General features: G+C 41.6%; 1 protein-coding gene across 5 annotated transcripts in view; it reads left to right on the forward strand.

The window, feature by feature from the left end:
* Positions 1-14,394, forward strand: part of LOC112921781 (uncharacterized) — a 201,441-nt gene that overhangs the window by 13,397 nt on the left and 173,650 nt on the right. For 3 of the 5 annotated variants that reach the window (XR_011996378.1, XR_011996379.1, XR_011996380.1), the window contains exons 3-5: positions 7,626-7,728; positions 8,481-8,613; positions 9,175-9,358. The gene's annotated coding sequence lies outside the window, so the exon portion shown is untranslated. The remainder of the gene's footprint in view (positions 1-7,625; positions 7,729-8,480; positions 8,614-9,174; positions 9,359-14,394) is intronic. The other 2 variants (XR_011996381.1, XR_011996382.1) reach the window with 1 other exon arrangement.

Genomic DNA, 14,394 nt, shown 5'->3' on the forward strand with positions numbered 1-14,394 from the left:
TTATGTTACTTTCGATTGTTTTAAAATATCGAAAAGTGTCTCATCTATAAGAGTGCTGTTAAGTAAAGCAGAGGACATACATCAACTTCTCTGTGTGGTCATGTTGCTTGGATATTAAAATGAGCTTTTTAAAAAATGGGACTAGAATCTATTTCCCAACAAGTTGAAAGGCTTCTATAATTACACTAATAATTTTTGGGTATCATATTAATGAGGATAGGGAGATGGAGACCTTGACATTGGCATGTTTAGTTACATTCACTATGAAAAAATGTTGTTTACCCCTCGAGAATTTCTTAAGAAAAAGAAAAATCAATCTCCATCAATGAGCAATATTTTTCTCCCCAAGGGATATTGATTTGAACATTGACTTCACAATGGGTGAGTTATTTCCCTCAGACCCCCTGTTATGAATTGTTAGGTGACATGTCTTTTATGAGCCAATAAACATGCTGTTTCTCGTATAGTAATCTTGTCGGGGAGATTCCAGCTTCTGAGTTGTGGCTGGTTTGGAATATTTTGGCTTTTGTGTGTTTGCGTTAAGTATTTCTATGGGATGTAGTCCAAGTTTAAAAAGCAATATCTCTCATCTTCCTTCCTTTTTTAAATGGAATATAGCTTTTTTCGATCATTCTGAGGGAAAATCAGGTGTCAGTGAATAATTCTCTTTTTTGCTTGCTCCTCAACTGCATGTCCTCTCAGCTTGTGCATAGCCCCGTGACTCATGTGTAGTCATAGAAATGTCTTCACGATTCCCTTTTCTCTCTTTATGTAATGGTACAATATTGGTATCTCTAATTTTGAAAATAAACCAGATTCTCAATTTACCAGAGAAACCAGTATGTAAACGAACATTGTGGTGAATGGAAGCAGGGGAAAGGATAGGTGGGGTCAAATTTTTGTTAACATGAATGCTCATTCTTCAATTTATCTGTTAGGATTTGTGTATAATGTATTTTCTTAATGAGCTTCTTAAAGGGCGAATTTAGAATTTATATTAGATCGCCTTTGAGTTTATTCATCCATCCATTTATTCTTGAACAAATATTAATTTACACCCGTATCGTGTGCCAGACACCGTGCTCTGCATTGACAATAATGATAAGTAAGACCCATCTGAGGCAGTCACAGTGTGGTTGAGAAGACATTAGGTCTGATGGTTATGAATACATGTTGACACAAAATACTTTAGGAGCCTCTAGACTTAGCTTCATGGAAGCTGGGAGTATCAAGGAAGCCTTCAGGGAGAAGGTGAGCATAAGCTTAGTTAATTAATCAGGCCACGGGCTTAGGAGAGGAACAGAAGTGCGGGTCCCTGTTGCATAGTGAGAGAAATCTTAAGCAAATCACTGTACCTCTCTGAGCCTTAGTTTCCTTGTCTGCCAACTGGGCATAATCACACTTGCCTAATGAGATTGTTGTAGAGATTAAATGAGAATGCATGGAAAGGCCTCAATACTGTGTGCAAAGTAGGCACTCCATAAACGTTTGCTGCAGAGGTATAGTAAAGTGACATTATAGCACACCCTAATATCAATCCAACAAATATTTTTTGGGCACTGACCTGGTGTCATGTCCTGGATGAGACACCAACAGCGTCAGGAGACACCATGAAGATGGAGTGAGGGATAGGAATGACAGGCAGCTCGTGTAGGGATGGGGGAGACACACTGCTTCTGTGCTTGGCAAGCCAGAGGAGGTCTCTTACTGTGGAGTTCAGAGTGCCAGAGGAGGCCTGGTGGAGGAAGAGGCAGCCAAAGTTTGTCCTGCTAGACCAGGAGGGCCTGATGTAGCCATGATGGCCTCAACACAGGAAAGAGACAAGCAGAACTTGCTCATTTGTGATTTCTCAGTTTCCTTTAGGTTTTCCATGGGTAGTCATTGCCCTTCTGTAGCTAGATTACAATTTCTTAGGAAACCCCCACCCCCCAAGATTCTCATCTGTTTGCTGTTGCCAGTTATAATGTGGTGCCTCTGGTATATGCCCAACAAACATGGCTAGATCTTTATACTTGCCTCTTCTCCGCATGCTGCAATATTCTAGTCGTTTCTTATGCCCAGTCAGTTTCAGATGCTCAGATTTAAAGGCTTGCTTTTGTGCTTATTAAAGAGATTCATGAATTGGGAATTGTGATCATGTCACTGCCTAAAACTCTTCATATTGCTCTTAGGATAAAGTCCAAAATCCTGAATGTGCCTGACAAGACTTCGCATAATCTGGCTCCTGTCCTGGGCTCCTGCCTCATCTCCTGGAACTGCCCATCCTCCCAGAATCTCTTGATCTTTTAGTGCCACTAACGCCCTTATACGTATGTTGCTGCTGTGTGTGCAAGCTCTCCCCAGACCGCTCCTCCAGACGAGCTCCTTTCTTTTGGGTCCCACTTCAAAGTCCTTTGTGCAGGAAAGGCCTCCCTCATTTCTTAGGTTAGACGCTGGAAGAATACAGGCTCACATCACCTAAAGTTTTCTTTTATTCTGCTTACCACAAGTGAAATTAATTATTTGAATGTAAGTCTTATTCATCCAATAGATATTCTCTGAGATCTTAATGTGGCCTACATGTTGGGACTACCACACAGGAAGACAGAGTCTGCCCATGGAGCTCGTGAGTGAGGCAGTGAGCAAGAAGCAAATATAGGGATGCCTGGGTGGCTCAGCAGTTGAGCATCTGCCGTTGGCTCAGGGCGTGATCACGCGTTCCTGGGATCGAGTCCCACGTCAAGCTCCCTGCATGGGGTCTGCTTCTCCCTCTGCCTGTGTCTCTGCCTCTCTCTTTCTCTCTCATAAATAAGTGTCTCCCATGAATAAGTTAATAAAATCTCTTTTTTAAAAAAGAAGGAAATATAGATGCGATATAATGTCAGACAGTGAGAAAGACTCGGGACAGTAGTTAAACTGGGTAAGGGGACAGAGAGGGCTGAAGATAAGTTGGGAATGATAAGAGGGAAAGCCTTTGGTTGTTTCATTCGGGGAGAATTCCCGATGCCCAACACAATGCCCCACATCTACAAAAGTACCTGACAAATATTTGCTGAATGAAAATCATGTTGGTTCAAGTAGATCTGAAGGAGCAAAGGGTTGAATAAGGCTAATCCAGTTATGCCTGCTTCTCCCCAAGTTCCCTGACTGTATCCCTGACAACGTCTGCCTGTGTGTTCACCCCACATTCTGTAGGAATCCATGTCGAACCTAAGTCCCTGTTAGAGTTGACTATAATCGCACCTTTTGTGTGGTAGCGTCGCACATTTTCTTCTTAATTGCCCTGGGCAAAAAGGCAACTGGTTGGTGAATGAAATATTTATGCTTTGAAGAATTGATGTTCTAATCAGTCCTATTTATACCAATGATCAACCATTTCTCAGTGAGGAGGAGGAGAAATTTTTCTGTGATCTCTGTGCGTCGAAGTGACTAATGAAGTCAATCTGGGCTTGGCAGATTTTGCCACAACTTGGACAGACGTAGCCCTCATGATGTTGTGTTGCTTCTCAGCTTGCTGGTGCTCTGGTTCCCATTGCAATGATCTCATATTTTGGCATCTTCCTTTCAAAGTGTTATCTTCCCATTTTGCATGATGGCTCAGGCTTAAGGCACCACCTACCACTTTTCTTTCAACCAACCTTGTCTTCGTAACAAATATTCTAAAGACCAAACATACTCTATTAGTTTTATTGTGTTTCAATTTTGGTGGAATGGGGAAAGAGGGAAGTTCATGCTCTCACAATTTTCTTCTTTAGTCTGAATGTGAGAATTGGACATTGGGGCTCTGTGTGAATTGAGATTCAGACAAATCGGGTCCGTTCTCTAGTCTTGGTTAAAAACAGTTTGCACAGCACGAAGGAGATGAGCAATAGGAATGGTTCCCATTCTCTTCTGTGGACCCTAGCACACCTTTCCTATTGGGCTGTCACCTGGCCCCACTTCTCCCATGAAGCAGTGTCTTTCCCTGTCCTGGGGGGGGGGGGCCCTTTCTGGTTCTGCACTTTTATAGGAGTCTATTGCTTTGTTCACACCAGTCTTTGGACAGAAAAAAAAAAACAATCGAAGTCCATACTCTAAGTTCATTTTGGCTCTAATCCCCGCTATTTTGTCTGTCCCACCCCTTTCTCTCTTGTGTATCACACTGTTTATCTCCACAACCAGATCCCAGACTCCCCAAAAGAAAATCACATAGTTTCTATCTACCCTTAACCAGCTCCCTCAACCACCTTGTGCACTAATCAGAGGTCTTCCAATCATTGCTGCTCAGGGCTTTGGGTAAGAAAAAGATCAGAAAGAAACGGAATATATTTCCAGCTTCACACTCTTTCCTTCACTCTTACCAGTTTGTAATTATATATTTACTTATCTTTTTACATATTGACTGCTCTCCCTTCCCTCAAGCTATAAGCCTCATAAAGGCTGGAAAATGTGTCTGCTTTGTTGACCAAGGTATGCCTGATGCTGGCCAGAGTAAACATGTTTAATGAATCTCTGTGGAATATAGGAGTGAATATAGAGAAGAAGGAGCTCATTCAGGGTGGATTTTCATTTACCCTAAAGAAGTGAAATGAAAGCAAACTTTGGTGGTTTTGTTTAACTGTGGGCGAATTGGTATGGACCGAGAAATTCAATTAACTGTATTCATCAATTTTTGTTTCTGGGCTAGAATCATGAGACTAAAACTCCAGAATTCTTGGTTCTACCTCTTTTGTGGCATTAAAAAACAAAAACAAAAACAAAAAAACAACCCCCCAAGCCCAAACCTTGGCGTATTACACCACCCAGATTTTTTTTCTTTGTCTCCAAGAAGGCTCAGCTGAACGGTAGATTCCTCACCCAGCGCAACAATCACAAACTCCGAAAACCTCAGCTGCCCCAGATGATGTCACAAAACCCTTAAGAATGCTCACTGCTGAGTTGGGCACAGGTCCAGCAAACACAATTCTTCCTGCCAGTTATTCAGGGTCTTTGACAGATTAGGTGGTCTTTTTTCTTCTTCTGCTGCGTCTTTTTTTTCCAACCTCTTAAAAGGCAGTTCAGTTTACCTCTAAGCAAGACATTAGCTCTGGCTGCCCCAAATAACATTTTAATTGAAGTCTCAGTCCAAACAAATGCCCAGCCTCTTTATTAACCCCAACAGTGTAATTTTTCAACCTAAGACTGATTCAGGGGCAAACTGTCTCACCGAGGCTGCCACGCAATGGGACATGGCAGTTTTCCTCAACCAGTCTCTTTTCTGACCTTGATTTGAACCTTAATCTCTTCTAACGATGTTTTCTTTATTAGCGTCTCACAGCCATGGCACAAGACTAATTTTCCTGGTTTTAGACTATCAGTTTACAGAGGGATTTCATTCCCCTTTTTGCCCCACAAAGTAACCAAGATTTCACGGACTTCTTTGGGAAAAGGAAGGTAATATCTATTCTTCACATTTGTTATGGTTTATTGGTTGGTTGGTTTTTTTTTTTGTTAGATATAGTCATTCAAGTGGCTGCTTTGCAAAACGTTCTGTAGAATTTTAGATTGTATTTTTGATGTACATTAAAGTTTAGGTACAAAGAAGTCATACCCTGAATCGTCAGAAAACCCCCCCAAAAGAAACAAAACTCCTTTAAATGATTTCAAAAGAGTTTTCATCAATAGCCTGATCCACACTCATAAAGGTGAAAACTAAGGCTATTATCTGAATAATTCAGGCAAAAACAATATGTTTTTATCAGAGACCTCTAATCTTTTGGGGGAGATCTGAATTATCCAGATAATTGCTGCAATTCCTTCCTTCATTTTTATGCTTAAACATAATCAATGAGTAATGACAGAGAAAATCATTTTTCTTCATTATACCTCCCCATTTTTTTGACATTGGTAAAATGATCCAAATTAAAAAGAAAAAAATGCACATACTTTTCAATAACAGTGAAAAAAAATGTGTTTCTCTATTTGGAGTATACCTTAATATAGCAGAACTATGTAGGTAGAAAAACAGTGCTTATGATCATGTGCTCAATTAGATTTATTATAGGTTTTTGTACTTTTTGGCATTAGCATGAAAGCATATTGGTTATTATTTTTTATAACCTAATTGGAGGCTTTGTATCTAGTTACCCCTCTGTTCTCAGCTTAATACAATAGTTTGTTGATTGCAAAAATTACATTTCTGTGACTTTAAAGTCCTAGAACTAAGATTGCCATTGAAAGTTGAGGATTCAGTCTGGTGTTTGGAGGGCAGGGACCATGTGCCCTCTGGGTGTGAGGAGGTAGGCAGCTGGGAACAATTGTCTGTCCCCTGCGGTGTTCAGTGGCATTAGCAGCATGTTGGCACGATAAACTTTGCCTTCATTTCACTGGCTCAAACAATTAGTGGGATTGAATCAGAGTTCTCCTAGATCATAGTTTATTATATGTTATTAAATTCCATTATTCAAGAAGTTGCTGCTATGATTATAAAACTTCCCAACATATCCTGCAAAGCCCTCATCTCCATTCCTGGTGCATTTCCTTTTACATTTATCTTTTGCTTCTCTGATAGACAAGTTTTTTTTTTTTCTTTTTCTTTCCCCTTGGTGCTTATTTAAAGAGCTAAGAGCTAATTTGAAAATACATCTACGAAAGGACAACAGAAATGAGATGTGAAAAAAAACTGGACGAAGATTCTTAATTAGTCCATTATTTGACACGCACGATTTAACATGGTATGCTTAGCATTGTGCATTCCCCAAAAGAACAAGGCTCTTTTTTTTTTTTATCCCAAACTTTAACTCCCTCTCATTCATTATATCCCTTCTTGTCACTTTCCATTAGCTGATCATGACATCCTTTGCTGGAAGGGCGAGCAAGCAGATTACTTCCAAACTGGTGTAAGTGACACTCAAAAGACTGGCCTAAAGGGGCTTCTGTGGCAGCAACAAGCTCCTCAGCCCCTGGAGTTGGAGAATGTCATTTCAATAATATATTGGAGTCCATTGTCACATCATTTCTGTAGCAACTTAGCAACTCCCCAGAAGTGGCAGGAATGGGTCTTGTACTGTGATAGAATCTGATGTTATCACGGTCACTTATGAGAGCAGTAATTTGTTAGTATAGTATAATAATATAATTAATAATTATTATTAATAGTATATACTATATATACTATATACCGTGTAATAATAATAATACTATATATACTATATACTATGTAATAATTATTAGTAATAGTAAGTATACTGAATAATAAAAATTAATATTATTATTATGAACTGAGCCAATCTAATCCTTCTAGCTAGTGTCTTGCATTTTACAGATGAGGAAACTGAGGACCAAAGTAGTTAAATAAATTGTCCATGGTCACACAGCTGGTAAGTAGCAGAGCTAGGGTTTTAATCGAGGTCTGGCTGACTCCAAGCTATGCCTCTTTTTGTTAAAGCAGGTTATGCATAACACACCAACTTTTAGGAGACTTCACCTAGTTTTATTGCATCTGAGAAATAACCTGTCATCAGGCACTTCTGAGCAGAGGTGGGGATAACTGAAAAAGGCAGTCAGGGATCCAACACACGGGAACAAACAATGCCAAGGGAAGAAGTGCAGAATCTGACGCTCTGATCAGGTCAGCTCTGGGGGAGTGAACCGTTCCCAGCTCATCATCCCTGTCTCCATCCCCCCAGCCCACAAGCCCTCCTCTACTCTCAAAGGTCCAACCTCAGGAATCATCCTCAACCCTGGAAGGGCATCCACCTGGGAAGACCTGGATGGTTGCAGACAAAAGGTGTATCCTATTCATCCACAGCAATGAAATCTGATCTGAACAGTCCTGGGACCAGTCCTGGCTGCCACTCAGACCCTCCTGCTGGCTTCTGGCCTCTCAAGCTCCTCTGTTCGTGAGAAAACAGGTCTTCTTCATTAACCAAATTTTACCTTCTTTGCTTCACATGAAGCACGTTTTAGCTTCTTTGCCCAGCAACCTTTGAAATATTTTGATTCTAGAGAACAGGGAAATACAGAGCAATCCATTAAGTACAAGTGACCTGCTTTTCTACTCCCAGGAGAAAATTCAAAGTCCCATGATATCTATCTTTTAGGTTTAAGCTACACATATATGCTGGGCTGTAAAACATGGTGGTTATAGGATAAACTCTGAAGTCGGACCACCCAGCTTTAAGTGTAGACGCCCCCACCAACAGTGTGACCTAACCTCTCTGGATCCCAGTTTTCTCACGTGTTAAGTACCTCCGTCAGAGAGCTGTTGTGACAATGATCTAATGTGCATGAAGTAGCTGGCCCATGGGAATCACGTCCTGCATCTAGTTATCGTTCCGTATGTGCTGGTCAGTGTTCTCGTCTTAGCTGCTGTTTTTGATGATGCTCCAGACTCCTTGATTCCAAGCCTGTATTTAAGTTCATCCTCAGCCATGCTTCTGTCCCTTCTCAGTCCGTGGGGCGTGATCAGCTTCCCGCTTACACCTCACTGGTGATTTTCCAGGTCTCAGTTCCTGTCCATTTAACCATAACTCTTAAGTAAGTGCCTCCAGCATCTTCTTTCCACGCCTGTGTGATGGACGCATTTCTGCCTGGATGCCCTGCTCGCCCTGCCTGAAACCGAGGCAAAGCCTGAGTGCAACCCTCCTTGTTCTCAGTCGGCTGGACGTCCTTGAAGTGAGTGCTGGTGGAGGCAGTATCACAAGGGTGTGATCATAAAGACAGCAGCAGTGTCACCCCACAATTTTGGGACCTCTGGAATGTCAGTGAAAAACTAGCCTCCTGATATACAGATGTATACAATACCACAGCGAGTGCATTTGTTTAAATCATTTTAAATGTAAAAGAAATTATGATTTAAAAAGTCTTTTTAAAAAGCCCTCTGTCATCAAAGCCACCTTCCCAATGATCTTTGTACCTCGGAGAAGGGGGAAAATTGTACATATGTATGTGTATTTTAACTGGGGGGAGTATGTGTGCTGGGAGAGTGAACGGCCAATGGCAGGAATGGGGAAGAGGGAATTATATTTAATGAAACTGGGAGTTCACATGGACCTTTCAGACTTAAAAAAAAAAAATGTTGGTTTTACATGCCAAAGTCTTGAAAGGGACTTGACGGCTCACGGCTTTGGTGTATTTTTCCAGATGGCAGATGCCATTTTGTGTTTTGCATAAACTGACTAAATTTGCTTGCTCTTTGTACTTATTTCAGAGGCAACCATTCTTTGCTTTCAATAGGACAGAAGAGCTCCTTGGCACTGGAACCCTCCTGGTCTGGTGAGGGAGGGATGAGGGATGCTCTGAGGACACACAGCCATCATCCAAAACTTCCTGCGTTTGGAGCAAGGCAAGAGGTTGGACCAGAGCTTTGGATCCACGTTGCCTAAAGGATGGTTCAGACTGTGTGAGCGAGTCACAGAAGGTGAGCTATGCGAAGAACTTTCAAAAGTTATCTTTCCTGCCCATTTTTATCTCCACGGAGGACAAATAGGTTCGTGGCACTCTTATTTCAAGTCCTCTACATCTTACTAATTGCCGGTTGTGTGATCCTGAAACTTAATCCCTCTGTACTTCGGTTTCTGAAAAAACAAAAATAGGATGATAGGAATAAATAACACTCATCTCTTAGGATTGTTATGAGATTCCATGAGTTAATCCATGTAAAGGATTTAGAACAGTGCCTGGCATCTAGCAAGTGTTCAAGAAATGTTGGTAATTATTATTTTTATGATTCATTTCTGTGGAAATTTGCATGTTTTCCCCTTATTTTCTGAGGATCGACCTGCCCGACTCCCGTTGTCATCATGCCAACTCTTTGGGTTGTTTTTATGGAAATAGACTGATAATAGAGTGGTTCAGCTGTCGGCTTTGCAGAACAGAATCAAGTTGAAGTTCTTGAAGTAACGATCAGTAGCTACATCTCAAGAGTGATTTAGTGTCTCCATGCCTCAGTTTCTCCATCTATAAAATAGGGATAATAATAACCATACCTGCTTCACAGCATTTTTGGGAAGAGTAAATGTGACAGTGCTTGCACAATATCTGGCAAGGATGTAAAGCATGTCAGTATTGTTATTATTTTTGCTGCCCCAAATATACTGAATAGTGCTCTTATACTCAAAAGTACCCCTAGGAGCTTGTCAGGGCTCCAGGCCTCTAGCTTCATGTCAGCTACCTCACCAGAAAAGAGAGCAAACACAGAAATAGAAAGATGCTGTGAGGCCATGGCTTTACTGGGACTCTTTGCCAAATAATGACACAGAATTGACAGAGTTGAGTCTTGCTCAACATGGATGCCAATTAAAGTTAGAAAACTCAGATTTCTGAGCAGACCAATCCCCACTCATTACATTGAGGATTATTCCAAAGGACAGGAACTATTGGGATAGGAATTGTGGCTTTATTTTTCAGTCCTACACTCCCCAAAATACAGCATACAGTCAGGGAGCCTGTGAGGGAGCAATAGTTATCCGGACTGGTCACCTCTCATGGAGGAATCTGGCATTTGCACATCATAAATATTTAAATTTCGCATTTTCAAAAACTGCTTATTTTTTTCCCCTTCAAACTGAAAATGGATAAAAGTTGCATCTGCGCGTGATAGAGGCCCCTCTCTGATCGTGTTATCGAACAGTTGAAAACTGTCTGTATCACATTCATCATTTTCATCCAGCGGTGACGAGTAGTCTCTATTAATAACTGAACAAAGAGGAAAAAAAGGAACTCTAGAAACTCTCACCCCAAAGCCAACACAAAACCTGAAAAAACCCCGAAGAACTTAGAACAAGGGAATGGGAAAAGGGGACACCTGGGTGGCTCAGTAGTTGAGTGGCTGCCTTTGGCTCAGGGCGTGATCTTGGGGTCCTAGAATTGAGTCCTGCATCCGGCTCCCTGCGGAGAACCTGCTTCCCCTTCTGCCTATGTCTCTGCCTCTCTCTGTGTGTCTCTCATGAATAAATAAATACAATACAATCTTTTCCAAAAAGGAAGTAGGAAAAGCATCACAAACCTTACAGGTACCTTGTTTGCTCTGTTAGATCTTTCTGACCCCCCTTTCCTCTGCTGAGTTACTTCCCACAGTGAGAATAAGATGAGAATAAGACTTGAGTCGGGAGAAAAGGCACAGTGATGACTTCTTTCTCAGTTTGGACAAGATGACAGCCCCATCTTTTTCTCCTGACCTCGTGCTTAGAAATTTCTCAGGGAGTGGAATGCTACGGATTTGTTACCTTTAACAGTAAACTAAGAAGGGAAAGTAAGAGCAAACAAACGACGAAAGAGAGAAAGCACATGTCAAAAGAGAAAGGGAAGAGATGTTGGAAAGAGCACCAAGCTTGATTACTAGCGTGGGGTAAATATATGGCAGGAGAAAAAAGAAAGGAACTTCAGGGTACCTTGACAGAGGTGGCTTGCAGGCCAGTGAGGATGCATCCTCTCCTTCTACCCTGGGATGCGAATGCTCAGCAGGAGACTACATTGCCCAGCCTCTCTTGCAGTGATTGGGGGGGGGGGGGGGGGCACGTGACTAGTTCTCATCAGAGGACCAGGAGCTGAATTGAAGAGATGTGTGTCACGTTGGGGCTCAGTTAAGACTGCACGTAGCCTGTTCTCTCTCTGTCTCTGTCTCTGTCTGTCCCTCTTCTGGCTAGAAAATGCCTTGATGTCATCCATGCATAGAAGACATAAAGTCATTACCTGGAAGGAACGTGAATTCCTGAATCACTCCTTGGAGAAGGGCAGCCCAGAACAGCTGCCCGACCAGGACTGTCCACATGAGACTGTTTCTGAGTGAAAAATAAATGTTCATTTGTTAAGCCCCTGAGTTTTGGGGAATTGCTTGTCTTATCCGCAGACATTACTTACTTTGACTATTATAGAAATTGATAGCAGAAGGGAGCTCTAGAAGCAGTTACTTTTTCTTCTCACCTTCGCTTAAAAGGCAGTCAATTATTTCCTGATACCCTCCTCTTCTTCTATTATGTTGTCCAAAGCAGCCAATAATAACCAACACGTGCTACTTTTCACCTCTAAGCTCTAGAGTCACATGGTCTGATTTTCAAGTTACTGAAAGCAGCAGTTTTGCCAAGTATTTTTCCACTGCATGATATGGATCTCCAGCCATCCAGGGGAATGTATCTGCTTTTTTGCCACTTGACCACAGAGTCAATGCCACATATTTTAGGGTTCTTTTGCAGGACACCGTACTGGTACTAAGTATAATAGTCGAGTTTAGTCAGAAAAATGTAAGCCTCTTCTGGCAGATGCAATGTAATGTGTTCACCAAAGGATCTATTTTCTATGGACACACGGGAAGATCATAATCCCCTCTCCTCTGCAATTTAATTGAGGCCATAGGACCAATTCTTTGTAACGAAGTGTAAACAGAAGTATTGTACTCACCTTTGATCCAGGGAGGTAAGAGTACGTGTATGTTTTCTTTCGCCCCCTCTTCCATGGAGATCTTGAAGGACACATGTTCCAGATGGTAGCCAGAAGATAGAAACCACTCAGCCCATGACCTGAACAAGAAATGACCTGTATTTTGTTATAATAGCCAGGGTTTGAGGGTTGTTTATTACTGAAACATACTCATTCACATTCTGAAATACTCAGAGTATTTCATCAGGGAGGAATTCAGTGTAAAGAATTAGAAAATTATAAAACCAGAATCAGGGGATCCCTGGGTGGCGCAGAGGTTTGGCGCCTGCCTTTGGCCCAGGGCACGATCCTGGAGACCCGGGATCGAATCCCACATCGGGCTCCCGGTGCATGGAGCCTGCTTCTCCCTCTGCCTATGTCTCTGCCTCTCTCTCTCTCTGTGACTATCATAAATTAAAAAAAAAAAAAAAAAAAAAAAAAACAGAATCACTGGGAGAGCCAGGGAATGAAGAGGAAGGGTGCTCTTGCTAACTTTCGGGATAGGTGAAAGTGAAGGCTCACCAGGACATCAAGTTGCCACCGATGATCTCAGCTGCCTGCAGCACCGATGGGGGTGAGGCTAGGAGGATGCTCGGAAGCTGACACATAACCCCAGGTCTGCTTTCTGCCAATGCCCACACACCTGCTTGTAGCTACTGATAAGGAAAAATGGCTTTTTCCTTCCACTTTCCGATGATTGCAAGAGCATCTCTCAGTGGCACGTGGTACCAAGAACCCCACTGCCAAAAGAACCTGGGAATTTGGTTGTCAGGCTTTCAGCCCTTATGGGACAGAAGGGAGCTTAGAAGGACAAAGATGGTACTTACTGAGTCTTGATGAAAGATGTCAGGCACAAATGCTTCTTGTCTTTCCCATAGGAAACCCAAATGGTCATCCCTCCATAACTATTTCCTTTTCATTCTTGAGGACAGATCTTAATCAATTCTTTATTCCCGGGTACCAGACATTACCAGGAAAAAACCCAGAAACTTGTGAATTGATTTGGATGGAATGACAACAGAATCAATAGCAAATAAGAAAGTTGTCCCCATATATTTAAGTTAGATTTCAAGGGTCCTGTTCATGGAATCTGATGATTTTCTCTAATGGCTGCCCTAGTTTCTTCCCCGGCTGAAGCGATTCTCCTTCCTCATCTACTCAGAGTGACCATGTAGTGCTGCTACAAGTGACAAGTGACAAGCTTGAGCTCAGGTCCTGTCCACATAGCCAAAAAGAGGAGGATTTGATAATGATCAAATTATCATTTGATCATTAAATAACATCATTTAAATAACCATTATCATGGTTATTGGATCCATAGAGATTGCCAATAATGTGTGTGTGTGTGTATAAAATTCAGTTTAAAACAAACTTATATACATCAAATTGGTTGTGTAGAGTTAGTCAAAGTGTTTCTATATTTTATTCATTCGGCTTTGAGCATGGCTTTTGTGCTTTGGCAGAGCTGGGATCTCTTTGAGAAAATGGGGCTTATGAGTTCACATAGGGGCAGAGTGGGGAGTATTGTGTAAGTGAGGAGGGGATGAGGTAGACTCGGGTGTTAGAAAGGACCTGTTCAGCCAGAAGAAAAGGATACTCAGGAAAGGGAGGGCCAGACCCTGGTGTGGTTTCATCTAGAAAAGGCACAAAGTTAAAACCCCATGGAAGATTAAAGACATCCTCTTGATATTTATTTTCCTCATCAAAAAAAGAGGTAAGACTATTGTGCCTATGGTAAAAATAATAGTAGAATGACTCAGACTTATTTACAACCATCAAAGAAATGAAAGATATGGATCATGTCACTAATTAATCTTATTATCATTATAAAGTGGTGACCATATCCAGCTGAAATGTTGTGTGCATAATAGCACAATTATGGGGGATGTGATGATGTAACAGTTGCCAGTGCCCAGTATTTAGCCTCTCTTTTCCATTCCCACCCACCCTGATCTATGGCTATATTTAGTTGTTTTACACAGTGTACCTGGACCAAAGTCTATTTTACAAAATTAAAAGAATAGAGAGAAGTTAGTCTTC

The sequence above is a fragment of the Vulpes vulpes genome, chromosome 13 (genome assembly GCF_048418805.1).
Source record: "Vulpes vulpes isolate BD-2025 chromosome 13, VulVul3, whole genome shotgun sequence".
NCBI lineage: Eukaryota > Metazoa > Chordata > Mammalia > Carnivora > Canidae > Vulpes > Vulpes vulpes.